Source organism: Crinia signifera, chromosome 19, assembly GCF_055691185.1.
Source record: "Crinia signifera chromosome 19, ASM5569118v1, whole genome shotgun sequence".
Classification (NCBI taxonomy): domain Eukaryota; kingdom Metazoa; phylum Chordata; class Amphibia; order Anura; family Myobatrachidae; genus Crinia; species Crinia signifera.
The window spans coordinates 67,175,142-67,189,109 of NC_139226.1; the positions used below are offsets into that span (position 1 = coordinate 67,175,142).

Consider the following 13,968-nt stretch of genomic DNA (forward strand, 5'->3'; position numbering starts at 1 on the left):
CGATCCAGTGTTAATGATGTATGAATAGCAAAAAAACTTACACCGTTCTATACGGCGCCTCAACTGCTGAAGTAACTCAGGCTGCCGCCTCCGCAGGTCGGACCATCGTCTCTCCAACTGGGCGACGGTCCTCCGCACATTTGTACGTGCGAGTATCCTGCGCCGGGCAAAAAAAAAACACCCAACAAAATATATATATATATGTGATAATAAATATTAAATCTACAAATAAAATAATCACCAACACATACCAAACATACATGGTAAAAAAAGTATGAAAAACAATCTACTCACCAGACATGGATGATAACCTCAGCTACAATATTGGAAACATAAAAAACATTTTAAAATCTATGAACAAGGTATAACTGTGACCTGCAATATTGGTCTAAAACCAATACACCTCACACATAATACGTAGTGCAATTGATATTGGCATTAAGAGTCCATGGTGCCTAATTGTCAATTTCTAGGACACAAAATTAACATACTTTTCCACCTTGATGGGTGTAATTGATCACAAATTGGGTTGGTCATTCAAAAATGTACCTGAAGAATCTTTGGGCAACAGAGTCCCGCAGCTGGTATCCCCGACGGCTTTCCGGGGAGCGGGATGGGCGCAGGGGAGGATCTTGCGGCTCAGATGGAACATCCCACTCATCAAAGGGTATCTCACGTCGCACAGCTATGTTGTGAAAGTATGCACACAAGCCCACAATCCTCGACACCATTTCAGTCGCATACTGTAAGTCACCACCAGTCCGGTGGAGCACTCTAAATCGACCCTTTAACAGGCCAATTGAGCGCTCCACCACTTGCTTGGTGGCAACATGCGCCGGTGCTGGGGAGCTGTACGGCATAAGCAGTCAGGGCGTACATGGGTAATCGTAGTCACCCAGAACCCACGCATCACGGCCTTCAAGCTCTTGGCGTCTCTGCCAAATCCCAGTTTGTCGGATAACATGAGAGTCGTGGGCACTTCCGGGAAACTTTGAGTTGAAGGCGAGAATTTCCATGGATGGGCCACATACCACCATCACGTTGAGTGAGTGGAACAATTTTCGGTTCCTATAGATCTTCTCACTTCGTGATGGAGGCACAAATGGTACATGGGTGCCATCCACAGCCCCTATAACAGGGATGGGGAACCTTCGGCTCTCCAGATGTGGTTGAACTACACATCCCAGCATGCACTGCAACAGTTTTGCTATTTGGCCATACTGAAACTGTTGCAGGGCATGCTGGGATGTGTAGTTCAACCACATCTGGAGAGCCGAAGGTTCCCCATCCCTGCCCTATAACATTAGGGAAGCCAGCAATTTGATGGAATGCCTGCTGGCTTCTGTGAAGGGTCTCTTGGGCAAAAGACATGGCCATGAAGTGCCCCTTGCACCTAAACATGGCTGACATCACACGCCTCAGGATTCTGCTGAAAGCAGGCTGGGATATTCCAGCAAGTACTGCCACTACTTGTTCCTGAGGCGCAGAAATGCAAGACCGCCAGCAGCTGAGTGTGAGGCGGAATTGCCGTCGTGAGCCCATGACAAGGTTCTAGATCACTCTCAATTAAAGAGAGTTTGTCTAGAATGACATGTGGGGGTAACCGGTACCTAGTAATTACCTCATCATCGGGCATCCCAAAGAGTGTCACCCGTCTGCGAAAGATTCATGCACGTCCTGGCCTCCTTGGGCGATGAGTGGGTTGAGCCGCAAGTGCCCTTAGCCCATTAGCCACAAAGTCCATCATTGCTTCAGCAACCTACAATAAAATGATCAAATGAAATGGAACACCTATGCAAAGAATGCTCATCCCAAAAAATAAGTAGAATTATATGAATCCATACGTACAATAGACGGCCGCCCAGTCAAGTCCCGAATATCCATAATGATCTACAATGATGTAACAATAATATTACCTCACCACACAACTATGTAAACACAAATATCTCTATTACATTTAACACCTAAACACTAAGTATTATATGTAAGAACAATTGATCATGAAATCATGTAGTCAGACACATGAATGACAAATTGAAAGAAATATGTTAGGTGAAAATGCATGGGACATCAAAGTGTGCGCCTTCTGATGGTGTGAAAGGGAATGTTGTAACATGAATAACCTCCATTGTGAACTGTAACAGTATGGGACACATTTTAGCTATTGATGGGACATGTAGTTCACCAATATATGGTGGCCCACAGGTTTAACACCTGTGTGTTAAATGGTGGCCAGCTAACATAATTCATTAATGCTAACAAGCCTTTGCTGACCAAAAAAATCTTTGATATGTGAACAAATGTTGCATACATTATTACCCTTACATTGTTAATGTATATAATCTATACAATGACCATGGGAGAGCTTACCTTAGACCCGGCCACAATACAGATCTGGAGACAAATGAATCTAGCATCAAACCACTATTTTTAGGCCTATCACATGTGTTGTGCATGACATCAGTGATGACTATTGCATGACATGTGGGGTGGATTTCCAAATGGATTGGGTTACTTACATTTTTGGTACATTCACAACAATAGCACAGTACTAATGAACATTCACAGATAGCATTTATGATTTTATAACGTTGGAAATGGCCATTATAGAAAATATGACAACATTTCACCTAAATTAGACTTTGAAGGCTACTATGGGCTACTATGCACCGCACAAACAGCACGGCGTACGCTGCCGTACGGAACGCTGTCGCAAAAAAAAAACACAGGGTGGGGCTGAAGTACGCCACTGACAGAAATAGTATATAAAGGTGTGCTAGAACCACAAAATGGTGTTGCAAACATGGCTGGCTCTCATTCTGAGGGAGAGCAAGACCTCCAGAGCATTATGGAACGCCTGGACTCCAGCACCTCCTATGTGCCCCTCCAACAACAGGCATTTAGAGGAGAGCAGGCAGCTGGCCCATCTTCTGCCTCAGCAGAATCATTGGGAACACAGCAGGTGGCTTCCCAAGATAGTAGCATGGCCAGCACTTCAGGTACAGCGACAGGTGGCTGTGGGCGTGGCCGTGGTCAAAAGAGCCCAACAGAGGATCCAGACACCAGGAATATGGCATTCGAACCGCAGGAGCTTGCCATTCTGGTACCCCGTGCAAGGGATTGGATGGAGTGTCCACAGGAGAAGCTGACACACACCAGGAAATGGAAGATTTGGGATGATATAACCGCGGAGATTAATGTGGTAGCTCCACAAGTTCGTGAGAGGGAGCATGTGAAGAAGAGGCAAGTTAAAGTGTGTTACATTTGTGCAGAAGTAGACCAGTAATGTTTGTATTATATGTTAGATGGAGTTGGTGAATGGTCGGTCACGTTGCTAGGAGCAACAGACATGATTGGCATTGGAGGCTGAGTGGGAATGTTTGTTCTAAGTGTTGTGTTTATAGTTTTAAATAATGTAAGTTATGTAGAATGAAGCACACGTTGACATCGGTAGCAGATTACAATGCATGCTACATCAAACGTCAGGGTTGACATGTATTAATATGAGAACTTTGCATGCAGGTGGCACGACTTCAAAACCAACCTGAAGAAGAAGCTGACCAAACAGCGGGACCACAGCCAAACCTCTAGGGCTGGCCCCATGCCAGCAAAACTGAAGCTCACCCCCCTGGAAGAGATGGCTGTTGGCTGCATAGCCATAGAGGAGATCCGGGGGGTGAGCAACATGGATAGCGAGGCCCCAGCGGAAGTCTTTGCTGCTTATGTAGGACGTAATTGTTTGGCATGGCATAAGTAGTTTGTACTAATTTTCAAGGAATGTGTTGTAATTGTAATTTTCTCTTTCACCAGCATCCCCGCCGTTTGGTCAGGCAAGTCTTCAGGAGGTGGAGGAGTCTGTGCCACCTGCCACCACTGCCAGACATGTGCAGCAGCAGCCACCGGCCACACAGGATGTGGACAGGTGGGTGGAGATGCTTGGCCAGATTCAACAGCAGCGAGAGATAGCATCAGAGCGGCTGCGTAGGACGGAGGAGGTCATGATGGGTCTTGTCAGCACCCAGCAGTCCGTAGCTGCCAGCCTGCGGGTGCTGGCAGATCAATCCTGCCGGATGAATGACCTCCTCCAAGACCTAGTTACCACCAATCGGGCCCTATTGGCAGCCGTCTCTGGTGCTTTCCCACCACCAGCACTTCCTGCTGGCAGAAGGGGAAGAGCATCATCCCCATCGCCATCATCGGGCCCACCTGCCCCACCATCCCAACGTGGCCTAGGCCGTGGGCGAGGAGCTGCTGCTGCACGTGGCAAGGGCCCTTCCAAGGCCAAAAACCCCAGCACATGAACTTGTGTCCACATTAATCTCCATCCTTATGTCTTCCCAAATCTTTCATTTTGCTGTGTGTGTGTCAGCCTCCTGTGTGCAAACCAATCCCCTGCACAGGGTACCCACATTTGCCCTCGGTTCGAATGCTGTGTTTGGTTCCTCTGTTGGCCTCTTTTGGCTGCCATTACTGTCTGCTGTACTTGAAGTGTTGGTGCTATACTTTTGTTGTGAAGCCACCTGATGTGTTCCTAATGATTCTGCTGTGGCTTTGTATGTAAATAATACATTGCTTTATTTTTAATTATTTTTCTACATTCCTGGTATGGTACCTTTAATTTGTTGCATGTGTCAAAAAACATGCTTTTTCAATTTTGTGTTTGACCTTAGTGTAATAAATTTATATTTTGATCCCAAAATGTGTGGTTTATTGGTAAATGTACATGTGACATGTATATTTATATTAGTAAGTTCTGTCCATTGCAGTGTAAATGTGTGTAAAAAATGCAGCATATATTTGTGTGTTTAGTAATGGTCCATTTAAGCTGCAATGGTTCCAATTGAAGCAATGACAAGAGTGTAATTAATGAGTAATGAGTAAAGGAGTGGATTGTATTGTGTTCAGCTGACATTGGTTGAGGTGCACCCGTACTGATTGGGTGTTCCGAATGCCTAGCGCATGACCGAGTGGTGTCCGCAAAGCAATACTTGCTTATGAAGACCGCATGTTTCCTGCCTTTTTGTTCGTGTGCATTCGGTGTGCTGTCCGAATGTACGCGTATCAGAATTAGTGCACTCCCTCGTGTACGCCCATGTTTACGCCCAGTTTAGCCCACTTTGAAACTACGCCCCTGTGTACTTCCGAATGACGCCCATAATACGCCCATATTTCACGAGTGAATGCGGTGCACATTTCTGTACGGTATTGTTGAGAACAAGTACGGAGACCTTGCGTGTCACATGAGCATAGCGTTGCCCACGCATGCGCAGACGGCTAAAAAACGCCATCCGAAAGAGTTCGGGAAAGTACGCACAGACCAGAATAAGGCCCTTACAGGGCTTTACCATTGTCTTTACAGCTCAAAATACAAAACAAGCTTAACAGTAGATGTCAGTGAAATTCTTGAGTAAATAAGTACGTCTTTAGTCTATTTTTAAAGGATTCTACAGAGGTGGCTTCTCGCACTGTGTGAGGATGAGAGTTCCATAAGATTGGGGCAACGATGTTGAAAGCACGACCCCCAGATGAATTCAGGGAGATTCTGTAGTAGTCCTTCTTCAATGGATCGTAGTAATAGAGTAGGACAGTAGGGAATCAGAAGCTGCTGCAGTTACCTTGGGCCCTGGTCATGTAGGGCCTTGAAGTAAAGGGAAAATACATCAGATTTAGGTCGGGGTTTCCGCTGAGTGTTCAAGCTTCCCATGAAGGATGCCAAGCAAGATGTTTGTTATCTTATCATAATAAACACTGATTGCATAAAAAAAAGAAAGTGAGTAAGCGAATCTTGAAAATGATTTGCCATTTTACAGGTAGCCAGTGAAGGGAGTAGAGAATGGGAGTTGTGTGGCAGGAGCGGGGCTGGTTAGTTAATAGTCTGGTAGCTGCATTTTGTACCAGCTGCAAGCGGTGCAATTCTTTTGCTGGGAGACCCAGGTAGAGAGCATTGCAGTAGTCTAGTCGTGATGATATAAATGCATGTATGACTTTACGTAGGTCTTCTGAGTATCATGATCTTTGATATTGCTTATGCATACTCTTCTTCTTCTTCTTCCTCTTCCTCTTCCTCTTCCTCTTCTTCTTCTTCTTCTTCTTCTTCTGAAATCGGGTCCATCGCATCGCATCCGACCATATCACATGCGATGCGATGTGATGGACCCGATTTTTCCATAGGATTCAATGTTAAAATGGACTGAGTCCATTTTAACATGGAATTCAATGGGAAAAGGGATCCTTTTCATACCCCTACTATCCAAGTGGGCATGGAGTTGGAGCCCGAAGCATGGCGAGCGTAGCGAGCCCCGCGAGGGGACACAGAATATCGTCCCCTCGCGGGGCTCACTTCGCTCGCCATGCTTCGGGCTTGGTGGCTCGCTACGCTCGCCACAGGTTTATATCCAACTCCATGCCCACTTGGATAGTAGGGGTATGAAAAGGACCCCTTTTTCCCATTGAATTCCATGTTAAAATGGACTCAGTCCATTTTAACATTGAATCCTATGGAAAAAATCGGGTCATCGCATCGCATCGCATGCGATATGGTCGTATGCGATGCGATATCTCATCGCATCGCATCTGATTGTATACCGTAAGTTAAGGCATACAATCAAAAAATCGGCAGCCCAGATAATACATAAGTACCTTATGTTTTTTAATCTAATGTGGAATCTTTATCTAGTCCAAAACTAAAACCAATATCCCGGTGTCATGTAGGGGAATGATATAGGTGGCCACCTGGGAATTTTCTACCTTATGTTTTTATATATTTGTATATTCTCAATATATTTTGTGAATAAATACACCTGTCTTTTTTGCTCTTGACTATAGTTAAAATACTACGATCCTATTATACCCTTTTACTGGAATGTGCCAACCTCCGTAATAGAGACAGACATGTAATGATCTAATCCCATGAGATCCTAGATACTGTAGGAGTATATGAGATCTCACACTCTGAAGTTCCCAAACTGGTATTACAGTGTGAAGGTAGAGATCCAGTATAGGGATTTACCAACTCAGGTTCGATCACCAAAGCCAACACTGGTGTTGTATATGTTTACATACATTTTATATATCTATTTTTTTTATGTCACTTTGCTATAATCCATTTTTTTTTATAAACTTCAAATTTTCCTGCAGTTTTGACTCTCTTTAACTTCTTATATGTCATGACTATTATATCAGATTAAATAGATCACAGTCTTTTAGACACTTCCACTTGTTTTCATGTTATTTTCCCATTGTTTATTTAGAGGTCGGCTTTTATAACTATATGTAACCCCCAGTAAATCAGGGGTTAAAAAGGACCCCAGCACACGCCATCACAAACCTTGACAGGGTTAAACATGGAGAGGACCAGCAGGTGAGTGACAGGCCAGTGCTGTCACTGATAGGAGGATTTGGCCCGAAGGGAAGGGGGCTAGGAGGAGGAAGGAGAACTCACGTGAAGGAGGTGGAGGAGGAAGCATGGCCAGAGAGGCATGGAGGAGGAGAACAGCGCGTCTGGGCCCTGGAGACAGCAGAGCGACGCCGGCGCAGCGGTGACCCCCGCCGACCATTCAGCTTGACGGTCCCTGGGTAAGAGAGCCGGGCAGCGCGGGTTGGGAGCAGAGGCACAGAGCACCATGGAGGAAGCAGTGTGAGCGGTCCGCAGTGCGGCCATGACCCCCGCCGACCCCTGAGCTGAGCGGGCGCCGGGAGAGAGAGAGACCACACAGCAGAGATGTGGGGGCACAGGACAGCGCTTATTGCGCTGTCACTAAGGGCCTTATTCTGATCGGTGCGGCCCGATCAGAATATGCGGCCGCGACCGTGCAGGCGAATCCCCGCCTTCCATACGGATCGCCACCTGCCGTCCGTACGCGGATATGTGGCGATCCGCATGAAATTGGACGGGGATACGCCTCCTCCGTCTTGGGAGCTGCCCCTGCATTCGATGGTCGCCGAACATCGAATGCAGGGCCGCACGCTCCACCAGGTCCCGCAACACAAAACCACACGGACACTTGTCCGTGTGAAAACATGTATGGGGGCGGGCAGCTGACATCCGGCGATGTCAGATGCCCGCCCCGTACCCACGCGTCACGGCCTCATTACCATGCATACGCCCCGCGTTTGCATGGGAACGCCCATGAAACGGGGGGCGTATGCATAGGGTAATGAGGCTAAGTAGCCCCTCACGCCCCTCTACGCCCCCTGTGCGGCGTATAAAGAATCCGTGCGGCGAAATCGCCTGCACATGCGCAGAGTGACCTCTGCACATGCGCAGACGATCAACATCGGCGGGCCGTCCGCATGCGGGAATATCCGCACCGATCAGAATAAGGGCCTAAGTGAGGCCAGCAGCTCAGCCCCAAGCAACAGCAGAGGGCACTAATGCAGGGATGACAGGGTCCCTGATCAGAGCCCAGCAGTACAGAGCGGGGTACTACAGAGCCCAGCAGGCTAGAGCCTAACAGCGACAGAGGCCAGGAGATCGAGACCGGCTGGAGCTGGCACCCGCAGCAGATACAGGTAGAGCATTCCACCCTGTACCCACACTACCAGCCCAATCTAGCAGTACCCGGAGGGTACATTATCCGCCCAGAGACGTGTGTGAACATCCCCTGCCCACATGACTGTTTTGTACCAGCCAGCATTCCTGTGTAGCTGATTGTGGCAACGCTCTGCGCCCACACTAGCAGTCCCCGGAGGGTACACAGCGACTGGCGAAGACTTACTGACCCCAGCCGGAGTCAGGATCACCCAAGCCTTCTCCAAGACCTCCCCTTCACTGTACTTACCCATTCCTCATAGCAGCCTCCCAGAGTTGCCACTGTAGTGGACCTGGTGTAAGCCCCTGGATAAACCAGAACAGTTTATCAGGACTTGTGATGGTTCCCTATTTCCCCTTTAAAGCACAGTTAATGGAATACTAGTGCCACCCGGTGGCCATAGGAGAATGGCACAACCCCATTAATTCCAAGGAGGAAAACCTTTTATAGTCAACAAGCGATACCCTGTCAATTCCGAGTCTGGTACAGGCTCTGTCTAGGACTGGCCGGCCTTAGTGATAAAGAGTGTACCCGGGTACTTAGATCTAGTTTATATGGTGATATTAGGCTAATTTTCCAAAAGCAAGCTTAGTGTAATACTACATGTTTAGTGTAATACGGTGATGCTCATTCGTAGTCGGCGGTATTACTGCGTTCAAGTGTAAATGATTGTATCTAGCCAGCCCGTGGCATATCTGGTCTAAATCAGTAAGTAGCTGTATTGGTCCTTTCAAACCGCAGTGATATCCCGAATGCTGAATGACCCAGTGTTACCGGTAACTCAATTATCCTGTTATGGTATGTTGCGTTTGTATGTACATTGCTGAGTTTATTGTTGAGGTATATGTATACCGTGAATTGCGTTGCACTTATAGTACTGTGATACTATTGAACTACTGTCGTTTTTGTGTGAGGGAAGGCTGACGTTCCTAGTGGCCGTCGAAGAATAAAAGGTCCAAATTATCATTGTGTTGCCTGGTCTGTGTTGCCCATCCTACAGAAACGAGAAGACTACTGGCCGGTGACGGAGAAGAGTGGAAGAACCGGTTGTCAATGTGTTAAGTAAGGTAACCCCCTTCCGGTGTCTACATATATATTATGTGCTTATATTGCAGTTTAGAAAGTGATTTAAGAAAAAGGTGGATCAGCAAAATAGATGTTTCCAATTAAACCATTAGAACCAAACAAAGGATCTGAGGAAGCCGTTGATACCGGAAAGGAGGCGGGGAAACGCGTCATCACCGATTGAATTTTTGTACTGTTGGTCCATCTGATATATATCGGGAATTATCTGGAATACAAGGAGGCTCTCTTAAGGCACCTGCATACTAAACAAAGGAGCTACTTCCAACTTGCTCCCCCAGTCTGCTAAGAAGCATTGGGCAGTAAATACAGTACATCCTACTGAGGTTTTGCCAAAACCAACAGGACCTTAGAGGAGGACCTCATATGTGTCTGGCCAGACATACCAGGACTGGTAACGTTATCACCATTTTTTTTTTATAATTTTTATAACCTTTTACACCTTTTTTTAACAATACTAATCTGCATACTTTCTGCTGGGAAAAAGTTACGGATTATTAACACCTAATACAAGGCATTTTGATGGCTAAACTTAGCTGCAAGCTGTGAAATTTTTTTGCTTTTTATGATAATAATGTTTTAAGGTAATCTGTGGTTATATAAATGTACTGTTAATTTATTAATCAATTCTTTTATTTTTTTCCTATTCTAATATTCACTGGCCAGTGACTCGTATAGATAATAAATCTAATTATATACAAGTCGCCAGCGCAGTTTTTATATGTTGTCTGTCTGTCATTAGAACAAACCAATGAAAATCTACTGGATAGTACAAAAAGGGGCCCAATAATCAAACTTACCCTCTTTGATAGAGTTCCCATTTGGAAAAAAACTTGTTAGTGATACCAAAAGGACCCGATGAACATTCTACATCCCCTGTCACTGCTGCACAGGAATACTTTGTCACAACATTGACTTCATGTCCACCCGTTACCCTTGACCCAGCAAGGAGCAATCAGTGGGATTCCTGTGGTCGCAGCACTGCCACTTACAGATCACCCAGAGCCTGTTGAGCTAAGTCGCGTGCTAAAAAATACCAATCCGCATGGAGTCCACATAAGCTGTTATGCCGAAAGGTGGTGTAAAGTGACATGCATCTGGCTATTCACAATCAGGTCCGGTAACCGGGGTCTTGTCAGCAGGACTCATCATTTATTATTTATTTACAGTTTCTTATATAGCGCAGCAGATTCCGTTGCGCTTTACAATTGTAGACAGTGATAAAACAAACTTGGTAACAGACAGATTTGGGGATTATAGGGCCTTGCTGCAAGCTTACAATCTATACAATCATCATCATACCAACCTTTCTGGACACATTGTTCCTCGCTTGAAATCCGGCTAACCATCTGTTGTAATTATTGGATGGGCACATGTACGATTATTATACAAATCTATTTTAAGTTTCCGGCATTTAGTGGCTTATTTCCTCATGAAGCATAAAGCTGATTTAATATAATTGTGACACTGGGGATATACCGCAAATAGTAACTCATCATTTATATCCAATTGTAGTTTTACAGAGAGACGTTTATCACTTTTTCCTATTTTGACTTTTATTTTTATTTTGTTACATTTTTTTTCTATCGCGTTTATATATATATTTTTTTCATATAGGACCATTAAATCCTACAGGTTTGATCCACCTTCTGATCGCAATATTGGCAACATACACTGTAGCACATATGGTATAAGTACTTTTGCCAACATTAATATGATATGCTATTTTGAAATTCTCATGTTTTTGTTCTATATGTTTATTTTTTATAAATACGCATATCTTCACATGTGATTGATGACCGGCCCTACTAAACATTTTTAAATATAATTTTTTTTTTCAATTATTTATGCTGTTGAGTGTTTTCTTTCATGTCAGCCCGCATAAAAAGTACACCATTAATATTATTATAGCAGGTTGACCTTTCCATGTCTTGTGTGGTCCCTTTTTAAATGACGTTTGTTTGACAGGCATCCATAGATCTGTCAAATTACCCACTGCTATACGATTTATACAGATTTATTATAGTAGATTTATTATAGTAATCGTGAGAACACTTATTTTTATTTATTTTTCTTGAGCGCCTAATCTTTTAATATAAAAAACAAAAAAAATACAGTACAAATACAATACATATTTATGTACATACCATTAAAAGTGAGAATAATATGAATTATGCTAATAGTAATAACAGTTATATCATATAAAGTAGGTTGAGTCTCACAAAACATACCAGAAGTATTTTGAATTATTTATTTTCTATTTTGGAATATTTGTCTGTTGCAAGTTAGACTTTAGATAAAAACAGTGTTTGATTGTAAAAAAATTAAAGCTGAGGCTAAAAATATAAATTTACAGGGGACCCTTATTCTTTGTCCACCATTTATTTGAATACAGAGCCGTTCCAATAAGCTGAGGCTGGTCCAAAATTGCATACTACTACATGTGTGATTTTTTTGGTTCAAAAACAGCCAAAATCGCACGTTCTAAAAAAATGAACCCAATTACATCTCGCCCATAGGTTAAGTTTAGCAAGGGCAAATTGCTAACACTGCAATCTATGCAGAGTTTGATGAATGGATGCGGTTTGAGTTCAGAAATGTTTAACACTATAAATATTCTATGGGAGAATATTGCATTTGATCTGTGGATGCATTTATGGATAACTTTCGTCCAACTTTGCATTGGTCCCACAGTTTTTACTGCAATTTGTAGTATTTCTGTCAAAATACTTCAATCAAGTAGTGAAGGGAGAGGTTCAGAAAAGGGACTTCTGAATCTGAACTTGTGGCTCAAAATATAGATTACTATAAAATAGACAGGTGCACAAATCAAAATGGAAATATTTTTTCCAGGTTAGTGAGGGGCCACAGAGCATTTTTACTCTACATTTGATGGCAGAGGAGCTAAAGTCCCCTAACAGTCCTGATTAGGAGGTTATCAATGCTTGGTCACTGGTTATGATTACTACCTCAGTGAGTGTAACTTAACCCTGGTGTGGTACCATGAGGTCTATATGATCCCACTCATCTTTGAACCATTGTTTCTTTGAAAATATCACGAATAGTGACCTTGACTTTTAAGTATTTTCTTGTAAGGACTTCTTAAGAATGTAGCACACGTTCGCTAGTTTTTGTGTCTTTCTATTTATTTTCTATTTACTGTTATTTGTCTTTGGGTTCAAATGGACCCCATAGTACCTTCCACGTTTTATATGTATTTTCCTTTTTTAAAGTTTCTGTGATGTACACAGCGGAACACAATGTCAAAACAGAGATTGTCATGTCTTTTGGAGACCACAGTGACACTGAAGATAAGGACAATATTATTATTTATTAATTAACAGGTACCCGCGTGGCAAGGACACCACTGCATGCTTCAGTCAGAAGCTGGCATGGAGCCCCTTTGCACGGGGGGCCACCCTCCAGTGGCCGGCGCCCCTGCACACAGTACAGCCTCGACCTGGCACAGGTCACTAGCTCCAGGTCTCTATGGGCAGCTGTGCAAAGGGGTGATGTTAGTGCTCCTGCTCGGCTATCCGGTGCTGCTGCCCGTAGAGACCCGCGGAGCTAGTGACATGTGCCGGGCGAGGCTCCTATCTGCCTGCCGCCCACAGTTTGTGCCGCCCCTAGGCCCGTGCCTAGTGGATGGTAGGGCATGAAATACCACCTGTCGGCACATGTCTGCTCAAAAAACAGTGAAAAACCCCATGTCGATCTAATGACTCTGTTGACCTAATGACCCTGTCCAACTAACCCATGTCGACCTAAACTCCTGTCGACTTTCCTGCATGTCGACCTAGACAAATGTCAACCTAAATGCATGTCGACCTAATGACGACTTGCTGGTGACCCTATGACCGTATCCATGTAAATGGTGATCCTACTGCTGCTGATAATATGTATATGGTGACTATAGATGAGTGGGCTCAGTTTTCTGAGAATTGAGGATCTAGGGTGGTGAGAATCCAACAGCCCTGCGGGATGTAGTTACTGTTGTTAATGTTGTTGTTACCATGATGCATATGCATGGGCAAACACATCAGGATATGCTTCATAGCATACCAGGTTCTGAATAGCCGAACCCGGCAATCACCCCATTGGAGTAAATGGCGTGCAACTCATATTCGGGCATAACTGCTGCACTTCGCAGCAAAGCTTAGCATGCTGTACTTCCATAAGAAAATACCATTACCAAGAAAATGATATACTGTACCTGGTTTGCAACAATGATTAGGTGGCATGTGTCAAATGAACCTCCAAATGAAGGACTGGACTCAGCAGAACAGTGCTCAAAGCATTACACACTGGCCCTTATTCAGATCTGATTGCAGTACAAATTTGTTCTCAAAATGGG

General features: G+C 44.4%; 1 protein-coding gene across 2 annotated transcripts in view; it reads right to left on the reverse strand.

Moving 5' to 3' along the window:
- The window catches only part of MCAM (melanoma cell adhesion molecule), a 239,002-nt gene that overhangs the window by 63,262 nt on the left and 161,772 nt on the right, over positions 1 to 13,968 (reverse strand). The gene's annotated exons all lie outside the window — the stretch shown is intronic.